This window comes from Symphalangus syndactylus, chromosome 12 (genome assembly GCF_028878055.3).
Source record: "Symphalangus syndactylus isolate Jambi chromosome 12, NHGRI_mSymSyn1-v2.1_pri, whole genome shotgun sequence".
Taxonomy (NCBI): Eukaryota; Metazoa; Chordata; class Mammalia; order Primates; family Hylobatidae; genus Symphalangus; species Symphalangus syndactylus.
The window spans coordinates 64,597,660-64,617,991 of record NC_072441.2 but is presented as its reverse complement, the minus strand read 5'-3'; the positions used below and the strand labels follow the sequence as shown (position 1 = coordinate 64,617,991).

General features: G+C 49.4%; 1 protein-coding gene across 2 annotated transcripts in view; it reads left to right on the top strand.

Annotated features, from left to right (window-relative positions):
• The first annotated feature begins 16,963 nt into the window (after positions 1-16,963).
• Positions 16,964-20,332, top strand: part of KCND3 (potassium voltage-gated channel subfamily D member 3) — a 214,443-nt gene continuing 211,074 nt past the window's right edge. Inside the window, exon 1 of one of the 2 annotated variants that reach the window (XM_063625686.1) lies at positions 16,964-17,096. The gene's annotated coding sequence lies outside the window, so the exon portion shown is untranslated. Of the gene's footprint in view, positions 17,097-17,583; positions 17,666-20,332 lie in introns of those variants that run through there. The other variant, XM_063625687.1, reaches the window with a different exon arrangement.

Below are 20,332 nucleotides of genomic sequence, written 5' to 3'. Positions count from 1 at the left end.
GAGACTCTAGGCTTTCATCCAGGACTCCAAACAGAACCGTGGGGCTGTTTGTAATCCTCGTACTCCCATCTGCCAGACTCACCATTGATCTCTTTACACAACCCAAAATCATAGACCCATAGTCATGGCTGCGGCAGTGCCCCTCAGGTCATCCCTCCTCTATGTCATCATGTTCCCTCAGTATCCACTCTATTTCCAAGGAACTGCCTTACACTCTCCATCTTTTTCTCCACCTCTGCTCTTAAACCAAAGCCTAGCATCTCCTCTCATCCTGTCCAACTTGGGCCACAATAAAGGGTGGATGAAGTGAAATTTGAACCTTCTCAAGTGCAGGTTTATCACTTTACAGGTTCACAAGATGCTTCCCTAGACCAGCAGCATCAACTTGCATTTGGGAACCTGTTAGAAATGTAAATTCTAGCCCAGCTGGTGGCTCATGCCTGGCCTGTAATCCCAGCACTTTAGGAGGCAGAGGTGGGGGGATTCCCTGAGTCCCGGAAGTAAAGGTTGCAGTGAGTCAGGATCCACGACTGTTCCAGTCTGGGGGACAGAGGGAGACTCTATAAAAGGAAAAAAGAATAGAAAGAAAGAAAGAGAAAGAAAGAGAAAGAAAGAGAGAGAAAAGAAAGAAGAAAGAAAAAGAAAGAAAATAAAGAAAGAAAGAGAAAGAAAAAGAAAGAGAAAGAAAGAAGAAAGAAAGAAAGGAAGAAAGAAAGAGAAAGAAAGAAAGAAAGAAAGAAAGGATGAAAGAAAGAAAGAAAGAAAGAAAGAAAGAAAGAAAGAAAGAAAGAAAGAAAGAAAGAAAGAAAGAAAGAAGGTGAATTCCTGGGTTCTACTCCAACCTAATGAATTAGAGACTCTGGGGGTGGGGCCCAGCCACCTGTGTTGTAATAAGGCCTCCAGTCATTGTGATGCATTTTCACATTTGACAGCCACTGCACTAGCCCGACTTTACACAACTCCCTCAGCAGAATCTTCCCTGAAGCCCACACCATATGTATACTACTAACTATTTCCCACCAACCACTGACTCCAGGCCACTCCCCTGCTTCCTAAAAGAAACTAATTGCCCTGCCTCTGACCACTTTCCAAGAAGCTATGCTTGCCTCCTCTCACATCCCTCCTCTGCACCTTCTTCCTGGGCAATGTCATCTTTTCTCACAACTTCAGCTGTCACCTCTAGGCTGATGATTCTCACATGTGCATTTCTAATGAGCAACTCTCTCCCAAGTTCTAGAAATACACTTCTTTCTGCCTATCGGGCACTTGACCTTGAATACACCAGCCACCTCACTCACCTGTCCCAAACAGAACTCCCCCACACCGACGTTCCAGGTTCCTCATTTTAGTTCATTCCCCACCTTGACTCTGCACAGAGATTTCTCTGACTGAGACTTGCAAACACACGATCACCTATAATCTACTATAACCTTCTTATCCCCACTCCCTTATCATCCAAGCAAAGTGGTGGTGATCAGGGAAAGGGAATGTCATTCCTACACACCCCTCAGGCAGCTCTTTGACATGGGCTTCCATCCTTGTCATTTGTCTTATGTGTCAAAACTTTTCCTGCATTAGAATAGTGGAGAAAATGAGTATTATTTGCACCTCAGGTCCCATCTAGGGATGGTCCTATTCCACTGCAGCTTAGTTTCTAGGATCTCTGATTCCTCTCCACATGCTCAGCAGCCCTGAGCTGTGTGAGGAATCTCCCTCCAGCAGAGAAAGGATGAAAGGGAGATGTCCCACAGTCCCTAATCTTCCTGTCAGGGTCTGACCCTGGCTGGCCATTCTCCTGAAATCTCAGAGTGGTAGCCACACAGATGTGCTGTCAGGGGACATTCCCTGTGGCTCTGGATCTTGAGCTGCCCCCAGAGAGACCCCTGTCCAGGCAAGCAGCCTAGAATACAGTCAGCCTTCAGTAAGTGTTTGTTGAATGAGTAACAAAAAGCTGAAGAATGGAAGAGGTTCTCAGAGTACGTTGTGTCAGTCCCTGCCTTTCCAGCCCATCTAACTCCAATGCGTCTATGCAGAAAGGAGCTAAGGCAGCGAAGAGGAAGATGGAGAGAGACTCACAAAAAACATTTCTTTGTGATTTTCTCTTCTGTTTGCCTCTGAGGACCTCTGGATCAGGAAAAACATGTAGGCTTCCCAGGGCAGCAATCCCTTATCCTTCTTGCCCTCCATCCTGGGCCTGTGCCCTTCCAGGCTATGGGCAGAAAGAAGTAGACAGAGTAGCTTGGAGACAACTTTAAGTGAATTCAATTACCATAGCAACCAAAACCACCAGAATGGAGATTAGGCTCCAAACAGCAGCAATCCTGGCACCCAGGAGAGGCAGCAATCTGAAGGCCATTGCTGCGAGGCCAAGGGGAAAGGGGCACCCAGCTCATCTGCCCAGCATTCTCCAGCTCACTTGTACTTTCTGGACTCTGCAGAGCTCTAACCTAGCAAGGAGCAGACATCCATCCCTGCCTGGAGCTGGAGAGCCTGGAGGGGTATGGGGGTCAGAGCAAGAGCAAATGCTGGCCTCTTATTTCCTAGTGTGCCCTTCTATGGAAGGTCAGGGTACTGGTTTGCCTTCTGCACCTCCCTGCAGCATAATATTTAAGAATAGCAGCTCTGGAATCACATTGTTTCGTCTCACATCCCAGCTCTGCTATCTGATCTTGAGCCAATTGCTGAACTTATCTGCACCTCTGTTTTTTCATCTGATAAATGGCAATGATAGTACCTGCTTCAGAGAAGCGTTGTAAGGATTATGAAATAAGAACCAAGAAAAAGGCTTAGAACACTGCGTGGCACATAGTAAATGTCAGGCAAGAGTTTCTGTCACGGTCATTGCTGTTATTGATTTCATAATGACGATGATTCCAGTCTCCAGCCCCTCCTGGCCCTTGTCTATTGCCCTGCTTATGAGCACCACCTTTGTCAAGTTGAGGTGCCCAGCCCGAGGCAGGCAAAGATGATTCTTGGGAGGCTAATAAATTGGTTCATAGTGGTCAGTCCCTGTCCTGCTCCTGAAGCCAATAAGAAGCCAGAGGACTGCACAGGCCACCTGACAAACAACCGAAGGTTTCGCTATCTGTGGGGCTTCATCTGGGCCCACCAACTGTGGTCAGCCTGGGGAATCTCTGTAAGAACCAAACCCCAGACAGCTGGTGTTCTCATTTACCTACCCATTTCTCTCGAAAGATGTTAAACAAGTCTTTGATCATTTTAGTCCAAAAGAGCTGTTGCCTTCCCTGAGGGTGGAACCCTTATCTGTAAAGTGGGGATAAATATAAGGGCCAATTTCAGAAAAATAATTGACCTGTTCATGTAGAACTGAGGGTGAATGTAGGCATCACCTTTACAGCCCTCGTCTCATGTGTTTTCAGGCTTTATTTCCCAATGGCATGTGAGTGTCCAGAGAGCAAAGATGCCGCCCTTCATTTAAGTGAAGAACTTGAGATCATGGCTAGGGAAGGTATATTCTAGTCCATCTTCAGGGGTTGTGCTCCTTCCTCAAACAGTTTTTGAGCACCAGTGATGGACCAGAACTTGTGCCACTGCTGGGGATGCCAAGATTGACAAGACTTCAGGAGTTTGCCTTGGCAGTGAAGAAAGACCTCAGGGAAACACAATACAAAGTGTTATTTGATGGGGGGGAGAGTGTGGAGAGGACACTTAGGGCAGGACAATTAACCTCACATGGGGTAGTGGGGCTGGGCATCAGAGAGGCCAGGCATCTGGGTTGGTGTGGAAGGAAGAAAACAATTTTGCCCAGTGGAGAATTTGGAGGAAAGACTCTGCAGGCAGAGAGAACAGCAGGTGCAAAGAGGAAGTGGGGCAGGCCTGGTGTGTCTGGGGGAAGGTGAGAAGTTTAAGGATGATAAAGCGTATGCACATGCGCATATGCATGCTTGAGTGTATCTGTGTGCACATGTGTGCTGATTGGGGGACATGAAGGGGGTGGGAAGAAGAATGATGGGGGATGAGACCCAAGAGTTAATCTCTCCTCTTATATCTCAACTGTGATCAGCAGTTCTATAATCCTTTAGCTTCTGTGGCCTGCTATCCTGGGATTTGCTCAGCCTTATTTTGAAAATTTATCCCTCTATAACCAAAGGAGTTATTGAGTTTGTTTCAGGTGAACCCAGCGTGTTTCTGAAGATCTGCATTGTTCTCAGGCTTTGAATGTCCCCAGCTGACAGGTCTCTCCAGTCCAGCATAAACAGCTCTGGCTGGAAAAGACCCTGAGAGAGAACTATGACCACCTTCCTTCCTGGAAGGACTGCATCTACACCCCCAGCAGCTCTGCTTTGCATTCCTGTGTCCCAGATTAGCACGGTCATTTGTCCAGGCAGCACAGCCTGAACTGGGACCTTCTTGTGCTGCTCCACATCCAGCCAGAGTCCTGATCATTTTTACTGCAAACATATTTCTCTCATGTTCCCTCTTGTCCATCCCCAGTACCACTGCCCTAGTTGAAGCCCTCCTTATCTCTCTCCTGGAATGCTGCAATAGCCTGCTAATTGGTCCCCCTGCTTCCCATCTGGCCCTCCTCAAATCCATCCTCCACATGGCCGGGCCAGAGTGGTTTTTTCAAACAAGATCTGACTGCCTTATGCATCTTCCTGAAGCCCTTGGGTGGCGCCTCATGGCCTGCAGAATAGGGTCCAACTCCTAAGCTTGCCACACGAGAGCTCTATGGGCTGCTTCCCCCGCTTTGGCCCTGAAGTGCCCTCCCTCTGGTTTCACACTCCAGGCACATGCTTTGATGTTTCATGCCCTGGTGTCTTTGCCCTGCCTGGTGGTCACATCATTCCCCCACTCATTTGGCAGATTCCTGCCTTCTTTCCAGGCTCAGCTCAGATGTCATCTCCTCCAGAGCATCTTCTCTGACAGCTTGGCTGGACCAAATGTCTCCTCCCTGTGCTTCCCTAGAGTCCACACACACCCCTATCACACATACTAGCTCTGCCACTACTGCAGCTGTGTGACGCATGCCTCCAGTTCTTCATCTGAAAATGGAATCATAGCTCTATCTCATGGGATCATTTTGAGAATTTGTAAATCTAGCTTCTAGTTACCCCTCAGGCTTCACTGACCCCAGATGAGGTTTTAGTAAGCCTAACCGTCAGTGCAGAATGCAGATTCACTGTCTGTCTTTCTCTTTAAACATGAGCTGTACTCCAAGAAGGCAAGGTCAGTGTCTATCTTGCTCACCACCATATGCCCGGCACAGCAATTGCATATTCAACATTTGTGTGTAAATGAATGAATTGTTTAAGAAGTGTTTATTGAACTAACATTAGTGGATAAAGACCTATCAGTTCAAATAAAATGTTTATTGAATGCCAGGTTGCCAGGTTCCCCTGTTAATATGTAGGTGGGGCAGAGGAATACAGATAAGACAAGGCACACTGACAGCAAAGCATGGCCAAAACAGCATCTTGAGTTGGGAGTTGCATTCAACTCAGTAGCACTTGCATAGAGTGAAATGAGGAGTAAAAGGAATCTTCTAGAGAAAAACAGTAAGTCACTCTCTCTCCTGACCCTCATCACCATCCCACTGATGCAAGCAGTGCTGTAATTCACTAAGAAGGCTGTTGTGTTTCCTTTTCTGTCCATGTCAGGAATCTGGAGCAAAGAAGGAACCTGCTAACGTTGAACCTGTATTTGCAAAATTGACTCAGGCATTAGTTAAGAAGTCATTAGCTTACCACTTCAGAGATTCTAGTCTGTCTCAGTGGGAACAAAGCCCCATGGAGCTATCAGGAAGGGTATTCACTCTGTCATCAACAAAGAGGTTAGAATTTTCTAACTTCTTTAAGCACGTGGCTGTTTTTTTGTTGTTTTTTTCACACCGAGGCTGGCTGTCTCCATTCTTTAAGACTCTGGGCATGATTTAACACATACACTTAAAAAATGGAAGAACAGCTTCTTAAATTTTCAGTAAATGTATTGTTCAATAGATTTGATTTACTAGTTATGAGCCATGGAAGAGCCACTATGGCGATTTATTGTCATGTTGTCTCAGGCATTGGAGTCACTGCTTCTATCTGCTCCAATCCTATAAAAGTAATCCAATGAAGTGAAGACCCACAGAGCTTCTTGGCACCAGCTTGGATTGTGACTGCCACACCCTATTCTGTATATCAGGGCCCCCTTTCAGACGATGGGATGATGGCAAGTAGGAGGGGGAGTGGGGCATGGCCCATGGATTTAGTAGCACTTGTTTCACAGTGGCTGGTTGGGGTCAAGGAGCAGAGATTTCTGGGCATTACAGCTTGTGAGAGATTTACAGGGCTCCACTTGCCTCCCTGGTGACTCTGCAGAGGAATTAAGTCGATGGGAAATATGTGTGTGTGTGTGTGTGTGTATCTGTGTTTGTGTGTGTGTCTGTGTTTGTGTGTGTGTCTGTGTTGAAAGGAGGGAGGGACTGAGACTCATGATTTAGATGGATTGAGAAGGGTCATCCTCTTGAGAAAAACCTCCACAAAATAGTCTCTGCTTTTGATACCTGAACTGAAAACATCTGCTGTTCCCTAAACATGGCTGGGAAGTGTGGTAAGTTCTATAGCGGGAAAGGGGGTGGGAGTGGGGAAGAAGTATTTCCAAGCTAAGCCCTACATGTAGGAGTTAGCTAAACAGACATGGGGAAGGATAGAGTCCTTGCAGAAGGAACAGCCTGAGCAAACACTCAGGGGTAAAAGCAAACCTGTGAGTTTGGAGAACTGCAGCACTTTCAACATGGCAGGAACACCAGGTTCAAGGGGCCCAGGAGTAGAAAGTGGAAAAGCAGAAGTAATCAATGATTCAGTAACAACAGGAGACATGTTGAGATATGTTTACTCAATTCTGAGGGCAGTGAGAATTATAGAAGGATTTCAACTAATGGGCAACATTGTTGGATATGTGTTTTGAAAAATCACTCTGGCTGCTGTGTGAAATATCCCTAATCCAGGCCAGGAAGCGCAGCCCTGTCAGACACCAGTCTCTTGGCATCTAATGCTCAGCATCTACACAGTTGCTGGGTAGGGAATGATGTGTGGACCCTCCTCTCAGGACTGTCTGGAGAACAGGGTCAGACAGAGCTCCTTCTGTTTAAGGAAGTCATATCCAAATTATGTTACCAGTGAGTATAGGAGGGCCATAAGATGATTGCCTGAGAGTTAACTAGGAAAGGCAAGAACAAAGATCCAAGGTTCAGGTCAGGGGAGAGAGAGAGACATTTATGTCTATGACAATCTGATTGCTGGCTATGGTACCCTCTGCCCTCTCGTGAGCAGCATCCCCAGCTTCTTCCAGCTTTTCTGCAGGGGTCTGGGGAGGGGTGCATTGTGAATGAAGGTCTATCTAAGACAGCATTATCCAACAGCACTTTCCATGACGACAGAAATGTTCTCTGTCTGCACATTCCAATGTGGTAGCCATTAGCTACATAAGACTACTGCACACTTGAAATGTGAGCCTGCAATTAAGAAACTGAATTTTTAACTTTATTTTAATTAATTTAAACTTTAATTTAAACAGCCCCATGTGGCTAGTGGCTATCATATTAGCACAAATCTAAGATGCGAGATCTCCTTGAAGACAGTCCTATCACATGCTGAGCATGTAGGTGATTCTTATAAGCAATTCTTATTTGTTGTGCCTGGAGGCAGTGTGGTTTAGGGGAAGACATTGAACACTGGCATAGTCAGATTGAGGGTTTAAATCCCATCTATGCCACTGTATTGGTCAGTGTAGGCTTTACTACTTGAACATACATCACCCACATTTCAGCAGTTTCACATAATAAAAATTTATTTATTTACTTATTTTGCGTATTTCACAGTTCAAAGAAGGTTGGGAGGGATCTCTACTTCACACAGTCACCCAGGGACCAAAGTTCCTTCCTTCTTGTGGCTCTGTCCTCTTCTAAGCCCTTGAAATTTTTTCCATTCAGCCAGTGGATGGAGAAAGAAAGAACACGCTAAATAGCCCTAGATGTTTTTTATGGGACTGGCCTATATTACTTAGGCTAGAACTTAGTGAGATGGCCAAACCTAACTGCAAGAGAACCTGGGAAAGTAATCTAACTATCTACAGAAAAGAGGAACTGAAGTTGATTAGCATCTAGTCTGTCTCTGCCACAAGTAACTACTAGCTGTGTGACCTTAGGTCTTAGTTTTCTTATCTGTAAAATGGAACTAACATGAGAATTGGTGAAAGCTGAATGAAGTAAAGTATGTGGAAAATGATGAATCCAGTTGGGATTCATGACCATGACTCTTTTCTCTGAGCTTGGACCTCATCACAGCTATTGAGCATCATCCCTGCTGACAAAAAAAAAAAAAAAAAAAAAAAAAAAGCTTGCACATAGTGGCACCTCTACCAGACATTTTATGGGTTCCTTTTTCTACCCAAGGAAAAGGACAAACTTTGGACAGCATTCAGTAAACCCTCAAGCTTGCCTAACCCAGAGACCACTCCTGGGCATAGATGCAGGTACTGGCCAAATGTTCTTAGCATCATGGAGGGAGGGTAGAATGACTTCCCTTCTAGAGAGATGGATTTTGTTGCCATAACAAAGGTGCAGTCACAGAAATATTTACAGATGAAATTATATTTGGAATTTGTTTCAAAATTATGGTGGGGGAGTGTGTGAGTAGGGTACAGATGAAAAATGATTGGCCATGAGTTGGTAACTTTCAAAGCTAAATGACAAGTTCATGGGTGTATATTATACAATTCTTTTATCTTTTGTATATGTTTGAAATTTTCCATGATAACAAATTTAGTTATTTCCCCTTTTTCTTTCTTTACCTCGCAGTCTCAGCGCAAAGGACACAATAAAGAATTCTGTAAGAGCCATGAGGACTCATCTTTAATGAGGATTTTGCAGAGAAGTCCAGAAGCCTCTTATGATTTCGCAACGTGGGGACAATAGCTGGACTGTCTTTCTTTACTTGTTGATTCACCAAAGCAATTAACGACTTTTCAGCTGAGTCTCCTACAAACCCAGTGAGGTGAAAACACCCAACTCTAGCCTTGAGCTCTGAAGAAAAAGATGCACTTGAGTACAAGTGTCATAGATGTGCAATGCTGGAAAGACCTTGGTGCTCATGAGCTGTGTCTGTTTACCAAGAAGAGGTTGGTACATAAAATTAGTGCCTAAATTTCCCTATTACAACACTTTTGCAAAAGCTGGAGACTTGATTTTCCAGCTGCAGAATTCAAACACGACCACCTTGTTGCTTATAATGCATCAATGGTACCAGTTTTATGAATGGGCAGGACTCTGTGGAATTGGAAAGAGTCTCCTGGGACCCCAGACTTTCCCCATTACTTTGATGAATGCTTGAAGTACCATCCACCCTATTTCACTGCCTTGGCTTAAGGCTCTGACCTACTAAAATGTGAAGACTGTATCTCTGGATGAGATGGTCACTTACATATCAGTTCAAATAATTTTATCAGTTCTTGCTAATGAGGAGGAAATGGAGAGAAATGGGCTTAAGCTCAAGGCTGCAGAAATGGGGTTGCACAGAATGGAGAGAGGAGCCAGTGGGGTGAGGGGAGTGTCTAGGGACAAACTTCTGTGATTTCGCACATTTACCAAGGTTCAGTAGAAACAATAATTACATAGAAAGAACTCAGGTGATCTGTCTAAACTACACAATACTGCTTGTAAAGCTGTACCCAGGATTTAAAAGAGCTAGTTTCAGACACATGTAGACTCAGTAACAATATTATAACAGCCAACATTTTTATTATTGTATATGAAACATATTGTATGCATTATCTAGCTCAGTCCTCATGAAACTTATGAGTTGATGCCATCATTATAACCCATTTTGCTAGGTGAGGGAACTGAGCATCAGAGAAGAAAAGTGGTTTGCCCAAATTCACACAGCTGGTGAATGACAGAGCCAAGACTTGAAGCCAGGTCTATCCAGAGCTCATGTTCTCACCACTAAGCCTCCACTGTCTGAGATCTGCGATGTGCTTTTCATGCAAGTTTATACTTAAAGTTCAGCAGCCTTTGGTCTTGGCATCTTCCTGAGCGAAGCCATAGTTTGGCTAATACATTTTTGACAGGTCCCCATTTTGGTTTTTTTGGTGAGCCGTCAGCTTCCAGCAATCAGGAACATTTTCAACGGACCATGCCCTGGCTGTGCCCAAGGAGGTGACATTCTGGATATGTGATTGACATTCTGCCAGAAAGGAAAGAAAAGAGTTCTCTGAAAACCAATCTGGTTCAAGAAAAGAACACTGGCAAGGTCTCTGCAGGCAGCATCGACTGAGGCTCACTTTGTGAGACTTTCCTTTCCTCCCCACTGGAGGAGGGGGGCTTTGGGGCTCTTTTCATGTAGGATAAGCTGAAAATCGAACACCCTCATTCTTTCTTTCTGTCCTCATGCTAGTGCTTAAGATCAATCAGATAAGACCTGGAGACCAACCAGCTGACAAATTAATCGCATATTCCCAGTTACATACAATCAAGGGAGCCATGTAAATTAAAGTTAAAATAAATTATTAATGCAAATGTATTGAACTTCTGCAATGTCCCAAGCACTGAGCTAGGATTCAGAAATGGCTGACAATGGTCCTTGCCTTAAACAGCTTGAAGTCCAGAGAGGGATACCACCATGCAGAAAACAAGGCCATACAGGTCATAAGAACCATATTTGAGGTATGCAGGAAGGACCGTGAAAATCCAAAGTGGGGAATGATTAGTTCATCCTGGGATGTGGGGGAGGACTTTACCAACACTTACGTGACTTTTGTCTTGGGTATTTAAGGTTTGAGGCTGAGTGGAAGTTTGCTAGGAAGACAAAGGAAATAGGAAGTGGTGGAAGGCATTTCTGGAAGAGGGTGCAGCATGTACAAAGGCATGAAGATATGAGATTTTGCAGGTAATGAAGAAAAGATCTACATGCTAGAATGAAAGATGTGAGTAAGTAGAAGAAGGTAAGGTTGGAAAGAAAGTAGAGGATATACCATGATAGGAACAGGGTTTTTTAGGGGAAACGATTGCAGAAAGATTAAGGCTGCTGGTGAGATGAAGCATAGAGGTGCCTATGTACAAAGATGGAGATGCACAGTGGATCATTACTGGGAACAGAAGAGTGCAGGAAGAAATCATAAGCATCTGAGTGAACTTGAAACCATGGGCTTGCATAAACTCTCCAGGGAAAAGGGCAGAGAGAGAAGCAAAGAAGGCCAAGGACGGAGACCTGGGAAACATCAGCACACAAGCAAAATAAACCACCAGCAGAAAACAAGTCATTGCACCTAAGAGTTATATCCCCAGCCTCCACTCACCCTTCTCCAGACTTTCTAGCAAGAAACTAAACAAATGATTAGGATTTTCCCAACTCCCAGTACCTGTCTCCCCTTCTCACATTTGCTTTCCTCCTTCTCTTCCCTCCTCTTCCTTCCCTAGCATCCCCCTCCAAGGGAGGTATTGATGAGCAGAAAACCCTCCACCTGGACTTTGCTCCCCCCAGGAGCTGCCTTGGTTGGAGCAGGAGTCAGGGTGGCAGAAGGTCCACTGGAAGGGCTGACTTTCGGAAGCTCCACTGGACCCCAGCAAGTTGGATGGCTTCTCATTTGCCTAACTGGTTTAAGCATATTGATCAATGAGATGACCATCTAGGCCACTACTGGCCTCCAAAATGGAGTTAGTGCTGCAGGAAGCAAGAGTTCTCCACCCTCAGAAAGGGACTAGAAGCATCTGACAGTTGTGAGCATTCAGCCATTGGGGCCACCAATGTTGGACAGTGCCTCCTGGCCTGGAAGCTGGACAACCTAGGCTGATACCCGGCAGCCAAAGCCCTGGCCTTCTGAGACTGGGGCAAAGCTCCTCAGCATTTACACCACCACCTCCTACCCCACCTTGGGAAATTAGAGAAAGCCAAGCCACCCCCAAGCTTTGGAATTTCTCAGGCAGACATCACCCTGAAGAAAAATAGGGTACATCCCCACCCTGGACATACTGAGCCTCCACCCCCGTATTAGTCCAGGTTTATTTGGCTTATGGTTTCTGCAGGCTGTACAAACATGGCACTAGCATCTGCTTCTGGTGAGGTCTCAGGAAGCTTTTATTCATGGCGGGTGGGAAGGGGAGGCAGATGTGTCACATGGCAAGAGAGAGCAAGAGAGAGAGGAGGGAGGTGCCAGACACATTCTAACAACCAGCTCTCACATGAATTAATAGAGCAGGAACTCACTCATTACCATGGGGAGGGCACCAAGACATGCATGAGGGATATGCCCCCATAACGCGAACACCTCCCACTAGGCCCACCTCCAACACTGGGGATTGCATTTTAACATGAGATTTGGAGGGGGCAAATATTCAAACTATGTCAACCCTACACCTAACTTATGGAGGCCAAACACAGGAGAGGTCAAGAGTGTCCTCTTAGGGTAGCCCTCTATCTGACTGAGGAGGACAGTCTACTTTCAGAAGCGGGGAAACCAAGGATCCTGGGATAGCTGCTAAAGGGAGAGGTCAGAGCTCCAATCTAGCTATGCAGCCTCACATCCTTCTGGAGTGTCCCTCTCCACCAGCTGCCTTCAGGTTCTCTATCAATAAAATGATGGTAATATCTACAGTGCAGGGTTATGGAAAATCTAGTAAGGAGCCCAACATATGGTGGCTCCTCAACTTACAGCTGATATGCTAAGCCGAGCATTTGCAACGTTGCTTCCATCCCTTGGACAGCCTCCTGTCCTTCACAGCTCCTCTTCCTGCCAGCAGCTTCCTGCGGGCCCATCTTCTTTCTTTACATGCTCATGAACCGAGGTGAAATAAACTCTAATAGCAACTGAATAAAAGCTCACATGCCCAGCTGTGGGAATAAGGGATGGAAGACAATGGCAGTATGAAAGTAAGAGTACCCCAAACCCAAGCGGAGCCTTGGGGAGAATGAGGTGCCACCCTCCTGAGTTTCTCGCTGGAGCTCACTTTCACAAGGCCTTGCTTTCAGTGGTTAAATAAGGGAGGCTGGGACCACATGGATAGTGAGGGTCCCGGAACTTACTCTTCAGATTAAATCGGCCCCAATAAATGTCCCATGGGCTTCTGACATGGTCAAGCCCCTTCCTCATCTCTATCCCTAGACTCTTCCTCTATTCCTTCATCAGAAATCTCCCTTTTCTGGGACTTACAGAATTAACTATCTCAGCAAGGTGAACTTGACTCCCTGTGGGCTGTGGCCTGCCATTTTTATTGTTACATGCATGGGTAGGTGAGTGGCTATATGTGTCTCTGTGTACAATCCGGCAGTTCTATCTTCCTCCTCAGACAGATTTCTTTGCACCTCCTGCCTGCACCACTCCTACCCTGAACAACAACAATCAACAATTATATTGTACTTCCCATGTTCCAGGCACGATTCTAAGCACTTTATCTGTGTTACTTCATTTAATTTTCACAACCCTATAAAGTAGATAGTATTATTTATTGCCATTTGGGAGAGGAAGAAATCATGGCACAGAGGGATTAAGTACCTTCCACATGATCACACAGCTAATTACCAGCAGAGGCACGTTCAAACCCAGGCAGTCTCACCTCAAAGTCTGTACTTTTTACTTCTAAGGTACATAGCACCCTAAATGTAGAAAGGCTGTAACCCTCAGAGGTACAGCCCACCCCCAAAATTCTTGCCCCAGCATGGGGCAGATTGCTAAAATGGGACAGCTATAAGCAGTGAGGGTGGGAGTGACCCTTAAAGACATTCTGAGGCATATGAGGCATAGCTTCAAAGAGACAGCCTGAACAGAGCAGCCCTGGGAAACAGCCACGCAGACACACTAGCCTGGCACGTCAGCAAAGAAGCAGCCGACTTTGAGGCTCCCTATTACCCTCACAGTCCACATGGTGACAAGCTTTGCAAATACTGGCCAGAGCCACGGGACTAAAGAATCCTCATGTGTGCACAGCTTGGAAAGGACACACACAGAGAGAAAGAATAGTCATCCATAGGAGCACCGTCTTTAAATAGAAAAGATAGCCTGAAATACACCCTGAGCTCGCGGGTGCTCACACACAGACACACACACGGCCAGGGCCAGAGGAGTGACTGAACAAATGCCTCAGCTGTGCTGGTGGCAACGGGAGGAAATCTAGTGCCCTGGCAGCTCCTGACTTTCAGTTCCTATTTAAAATGTCTGAATTGGGAGCATCGACAAGCTCCCAAATTAGCTTTTTAAATAGAAGCTGAGAGTTAAAGGAAAAGCGGCCGTGTCATGGGGGAAAAGCAAGTGAAAATCCCGGCCAGGCCAGGACCAGAGGCAGAGGGGGAAGGTGAGGACAGGCAGTGCTGGAAAGATGCAATAGATGACTGGGACTTGTGGGAGGGACAGCGTCTCCTGGGCAGTAGGACTACTCCAGCTGCCCGAGTCAAGGGGCCTCCTTTCTCCCCATCGCTTGCTCTCATTTTGCAGATCACCTGGTTGTAGGAAGGGCTGGTAAACAAAACCCACACTGGCCTAGACTAGAAATCCCAGTCTTTCCTATTTTCCCTAGATGGTTAAGACAGAAAGGAGAGAATAGTCTACAGCTACCACTCTTAAGCAATGAGTTACAAGCTTATGAGGAATGAGGGGGCAGGTGTCTGGACCAGTGTCTGGTCTTCAAACGGAGCTTACGAGTCTCAGGAGGCCACAACTGTCCCATTAGTTGACTTTCTGAGGAGAAATGATGTGCCCAACTGTCTCCTGAAGCCTCCAAACATTGAGGCAGACTCAACCCCTGAGCTGCCTCCAAGATGCTAAACAACAGTGAGAATGTACAGGAGTTCAAACCTGGGCAGAAATAAAATATGGGTTTCACTTTCCCGAATTGAACATGGGATGGAGGACTGAAGGAAACTGCCCCTGCCTCCTGAGTAGTGACCACCCAGGACCTGAGGCACTTTCTCCCAGGGGTCAGAGCAACTGTGGAGTGCAGTTGCCAGAAAATTAGCCCTTCCCCAGAGGGAAGGGAGGAGGGAGATGGGAGCAGCGCCAGGGCCTTCCCTGAATTCTTCCCCTGTCTGCCAGGGAGTGGCAGTGTTGTTAATCATTATTACTGTATGCAAATCCCACACAGCTCCGGGACTCCTGGCAAACGCTAATGGAGCCCACGCCCACCTGCTGAAGGGCTAATTGTGTACCTTTCAAACTGACAGACTGAAGGGGACTCCGGAAAAAGTGAGAGTGAGTGAATGAGGGACTCCAAGGTGCCAGGGGCCCACAAGGGCCCAGACCACAATTACCGACTTCCACTCCTTCATCTGGAAGAGGGCTAGGGGTTCTCACAAGCCAGAAGCCCCGTTCCGGATTCAGCAAGGTCCTTTTCCAGCCCTGGGTCTACAATTGTCCTAGCGTCTAGAACACCCTCGCAGTCTAGAACACTCCAGCGGTCACAATGCACTTTGCATTTCTCTGCCTCGGCACCCACCTCTCCACACCCAGAAATGTGATGTCTCAAGCCAAACGTTCCCCGTCCCTGCTGGGGCACGGAGCTGCCTCGCTTCTGGAGCGCCAGGCCGAGATCCAGGATTCCGGGCACCTAGGCTGGAGACACCGGGAAAGCCAGAGCCGCGGGTCCGCCCAGCGGCTGGGACTGTGCCCTTTGCGCGCCGCCGCCCTGAGGGTGGGAATCTGGGCCGGACACCTGGCCCTGTGGGCACATGCTGACCTTCCCACTCCCCATCCTGGGTCGACGAGGCACGGAGCAGTGGTGACCCACCGGCTTCAGGGAGGGACTGAGGGGCTGGGCGGGCTCCAGTTGTAAGGGGACCGGCTCGGGTGAGAGTTCACGCTCCCAAGTCCAGACTCCCGGTCTGGGTAGTGGGTAGACGTGGCGGGAGAGGAGGGCGAATCTCGACCTTCCGATGGTGCCTTCGCCCTTCGAGAGGAGAGCGGCTCATACGTGGGGTTAGAGGCAGTGTGTCCCCCGGGTACCTCTTCAGCCTCTGCCCTCAGAGCTGAGAGCCGGGGACCAGCCGCAAAGCTTGCGCGGTAGGGGGCCCCACCTTGCCAGGTTGCCGGGCTTGGTCTCAAGCAGGTGCTGCTGCCCTGTGGACAGTCAGCGAGAAATAGACACACAGCTAGGTGCACACATACCCCACGCGTGCACACGCCGGCCCTCCCTGCCACCTCTCCGTGGGTCCCCAGCCACACACGCCCCCGAACTTACGCCCACGCCGTACTCCCTGCTCCTCCCCCACCCCCAAACCCAGCTCACCTTGCCACGCTCACCCCCCGTGCCCACCCTCGCTGGCACACGCGCTCACACCCGCGTCGGTACACTCCGCCACCTCCAGGCACACCCTAGGATTCCTCCACTCGCCCGGGGAGACGCACTAGGCTCTGCCTCGTCTCCCCACCCCCCCGCTCACGCGCGCGCCCCTCTCCACACACACAGACACACACACACACGCACTCACACTCATACACACCCTCGCGCGCGGAGTCACTCCCCCTTGCACGCCCTCGCCCTGGGCACCCTCCCGCGGCGAGACTCCGGGTCCTCCTCCTCTCTCCCTCCGCTGCCTGGCGGCTCGGCGCTCTCCGGCCCGGCCTCGGGCCGCTGGGCCCGCGGGGATCGGAAGGGAGCCGAGGGCGCAGCCTTGCCGCCTCCCCCGGACTCTCCTCTCCTCCCCGCCCCGCCTGCGCCGCGCCCCCACCACCTCCCCCCTCGGGAAAGGGACCTCGGGAGAGGCAGCCCGTGGCCGGCCGGGCTCCGCTCGGCGCGGCGCCGGCAGCGGCGGGGGCAGGGAGCGAGCGAGGGAGCCCGCGAGCCCGAGAGCGGAGCGGCGAGGCGGGGAGGGGACGCGCTGCCGAGCCGGGGCTGGAGCGGCGGAGGCTGCGGCAGCGGCGGCGGCGGCAGTGGCGGCGGCAGTGGCGGCGGGGGAGGGAGGGCCCCACGGACGGACGGACGCACGAACCGACCGAGCGAGGGAGGCAGCGAGCGAGACTTCGCTGGCGAGGAGGAGCCGCGCGAGCGGCGGCTGCTGGGCGCTTCCCCGCGCTGCTGGGCGCTCGGCGCCTCCGCGGCCCCGGCTCCCGGCCGCAGCTTCCTCGCGCGCAGGGCGCCGGGCGCGGGGCCCGGGCTGGCTTCGCGGAAGGTAAGAGGGACGCGACCGAGCCTTCTGGAGCCAGGAAGTGCGAGGAGTGCTGCTCCCACGCCTGTTGCTCTGGCTGCCCACGCCGCACCCTCCCACTCCCGCGCCCGGGTGGGTGGGCGCTGGGGCGCCGGAAGGATTGGGGGTGGGGCCCGTGCCGTGGGGGAGAAGGCAGCCGGCCCGGGGGCGTCGGTTCCCTCGGGCTGTGGAGCCACCTCCGGGCAGCCAGGAGCGGGGGTTCGGGGGTGGGGTGTGAACCTCTGCCCTCTTTCCATTGGCCTGTCTTCCCTCGGCGGGTGCCAGAGACAGGTGGCGAAAGCTTGCTCCGTCCCCGCTCTTGGTGAGGGGAAAAGGAGAGAAATGGCTGAAAGTGGAAACCCGGAGCGGTTTGGGGCGCTTCGCAAAGTTCTCCAGCCTGGCGAGCCGGCGGTGTGTCTACCAGAGGCTGGGGGCCAGTCCATCTGGTCCTGCCCGACGCCCCTTCCACCCCGCGAGCTCTGGGAAAGGTCTCTACGTGACGCCAAGGGCCGTCGCGGCCCCGGGGAGAGGGATCGAAAGACTCACTCTGCGAGGTGTTTACACTGGAGGTGGGGGACGGGAAGGGACTGGGCAAAGTTACCTGGACTCAACTAAATTCCTGGGCTTGCTTAGTGTTGACATTTGAATAGGATCCAAGATGTTCTGCTTTTATCCCGGGCAGCCCTGGTATGTCAGCAACAGGCTGAGGTTCCAGACCTGAAATCGCACTGCAAGAAAAAGGGTCCGTATTTCTTAAGAGAGAGCGTCTGAACTTTCTCGGGGTCCTAGGCACAATGCGATCTTTTTGTAAGACCAGGCATGCGTTGCTGTATTTTGCATGAATGTACGTGATGGTTAAATGTATGCCTTGTTTACCTTACTTCGAGGGAGCATGTATGTTTACCGTCTGTAGAAAGGGCTCCTGGGTGTCCACGAATTCGATACAAAGCATGTGTACATTTCCCCATGTGGACCTGTTGGCACACAGGAAGGGAACTGTTGTGTTTATTTTTTCCTCGTCTCCACTTGAATGCAACAAAATGCAAGTATACAAGGGACCCCCCAGAGAAAGAGGTTAGTAGCTTGTTCCCTTTTGCTCTTGAGGAGGCTGGAGAAAAAGAGTTCAGGAAAGTGCCCTGGCTAGCCTAGGAGTGGCACTGTTGGAGAAGAGGATCTGTGCGTGTGTCCCAAGCCTGTCCCCCAAGGATCCCCAGCTTGGTTCACCTTGTCAGTTTCATGCTTTGCCTACCAAAATCCTGTGAACACAGGAGAAGCCCTCTGGGTCATGGGTACCTTCCTCTGCCCCCACACCAGCCCCATTCTGAGCTAGGGGATGTGATGTGAGATTGTGGAAAGTAAGTTTCCAGAGGCTCTCCACTGAGGTCATTGAAGGACAGACCTTGGTGACATGACTGTTTTTTGCTGCCTTATGCCTGTACTCAGCTAGGTGTCAAACCCCAGGACAAGCTGTCTGGTCACTCCACCCCCTTTTGGCCTTTTACCTCCAAAATAGAAGCTGTTTAATGAAGTAACTGACTTTTTACAGCAGGGGAAAATGTTTCCCTTTGCCAGGATTTGTCACCTTTTTCATTTCAGAGCTTACCTGTCTTGAATGTCTCTTTTCCAGCCTCCCCCCCCACCCCCTATCTTTCCCACTGTCAAACTCTTCTGCCAAAAACAAAAATAGCTTCAGATTTTTCATTTGTAAGGCGTCCACGTCCTAGTAAAACCTTGGCATTTGAGGCATGTGCAGTGCCATTGGCTGGAAATGGGGCCGCACTGTTGTGCCTGTTGCAGGAATTCATACCCAGGCCAGCTCCGGAAGGTGTTGGCTCCTGTCAGGGGGTGAACGCTGCTGTATGAGCCATGGAGAAGGCCTACTTGAGTGGGTCATTCCTGCAGGGTTGTGGGGTGGGTATGGCCAGTGTGGCCTTAGGTATAGTATCTGGTGGGACACTTGTCCTCCCCTTTCACCTCCCAACCCCCACACACAGAGAAAGTAACAATGGGGTAATTGCTCCTTTTTTGGTATGTTTTACCAGGGGGACAGGGGCTGAGCCTCTGGAGACAGCCTGGTGCTTGCTTGGCCTTCTTTAGGAAGATTGCCCTGGATTCACGCATGGGGTAAACATTTGGCCTTGGGACCAGAAGCTTTTATGGTCCCAAGATAGGGAGGGGTTAATTTTTCCTTCCCCTGAGCTCTCAATTATTCATCTGAAAGCAGTTTGTAAAGCACTGGTGGTCCTTGGAGATTGGCTTAGGGTAGAGAGGAGAAGGTGATGGGACTCAGCTTGGCAGGGGCAGGTACCTGGCATTAAAGCTTGGGAATCAGGGTAGAGCAGGACTAGGAGAATGAAAGGGGAAGGGCATCACCCTTTCAGGGGGCAGAACTGTGTGTCTGGCCACACAGGGTTCCACAGGGTGCCTCTGATTCAGTTATCTCTTACTTTTTGCCTCTTGAACCCCCTCAAGATTCTGCCTTTCTGAGCTTTATCCTGGGATAAAACAGGATGTTAATGGTCAAAGGTCCAGGGCTCAGAGTCTGGGAGCTTGGTCTCCTTTACCCTCTAGGAAGGTGGCCAGGGTTCTGTGGGTGCACTAGGCCTTGGATTGCCCCTGATTTCCAAGTGACACAGGTTGTGTGCCCTGTGCTGAACACCAGCCTCAGCAGGAATTCCCAGAACTCCCTTTGCTACCTTGAGGCTCAGGCTAACTCCATCCTCACAGCAATAAGCCCAGATGCTCTACTTCCTTCTTTGCATGGGTGATTGTCATTAAGAGGTCTCAATGAGACCTAAGCTATTGACTTGATGTCCTGGATCCAGTGGAATCAGGGATCATTTGAGCCAAAGGGTCTTTTGTCACGTTCCTGTCCAATTCTTCTCATTTTACAGAGGAGGACTCTGAGGCCCAGAGGGTGATCATGGCTTGCTTTCACAAATTGAGGATGGGATTGAAACTGGAATTGCAAGGCCTCATGAGCCCTTGCTCATTGCTGCCTGGGGAAGACAGGGAAAGGAATCTCTGCATCTTGCTGTCTTCTGTTGGGAACATCAGTATTGGGCAACACCTAGATCAGGAAAGCCATTTGGCAGTGAGGTGATCAATGGTCTATTTGAAAATTGTCAGCTACCATATACACAGAACTTAGCCACTTTGAAAGAGACTTCTGAGCTTCCTTCTCCTTACCTGTAACCTTTGGGCAGAAAAGGCTTTATCAT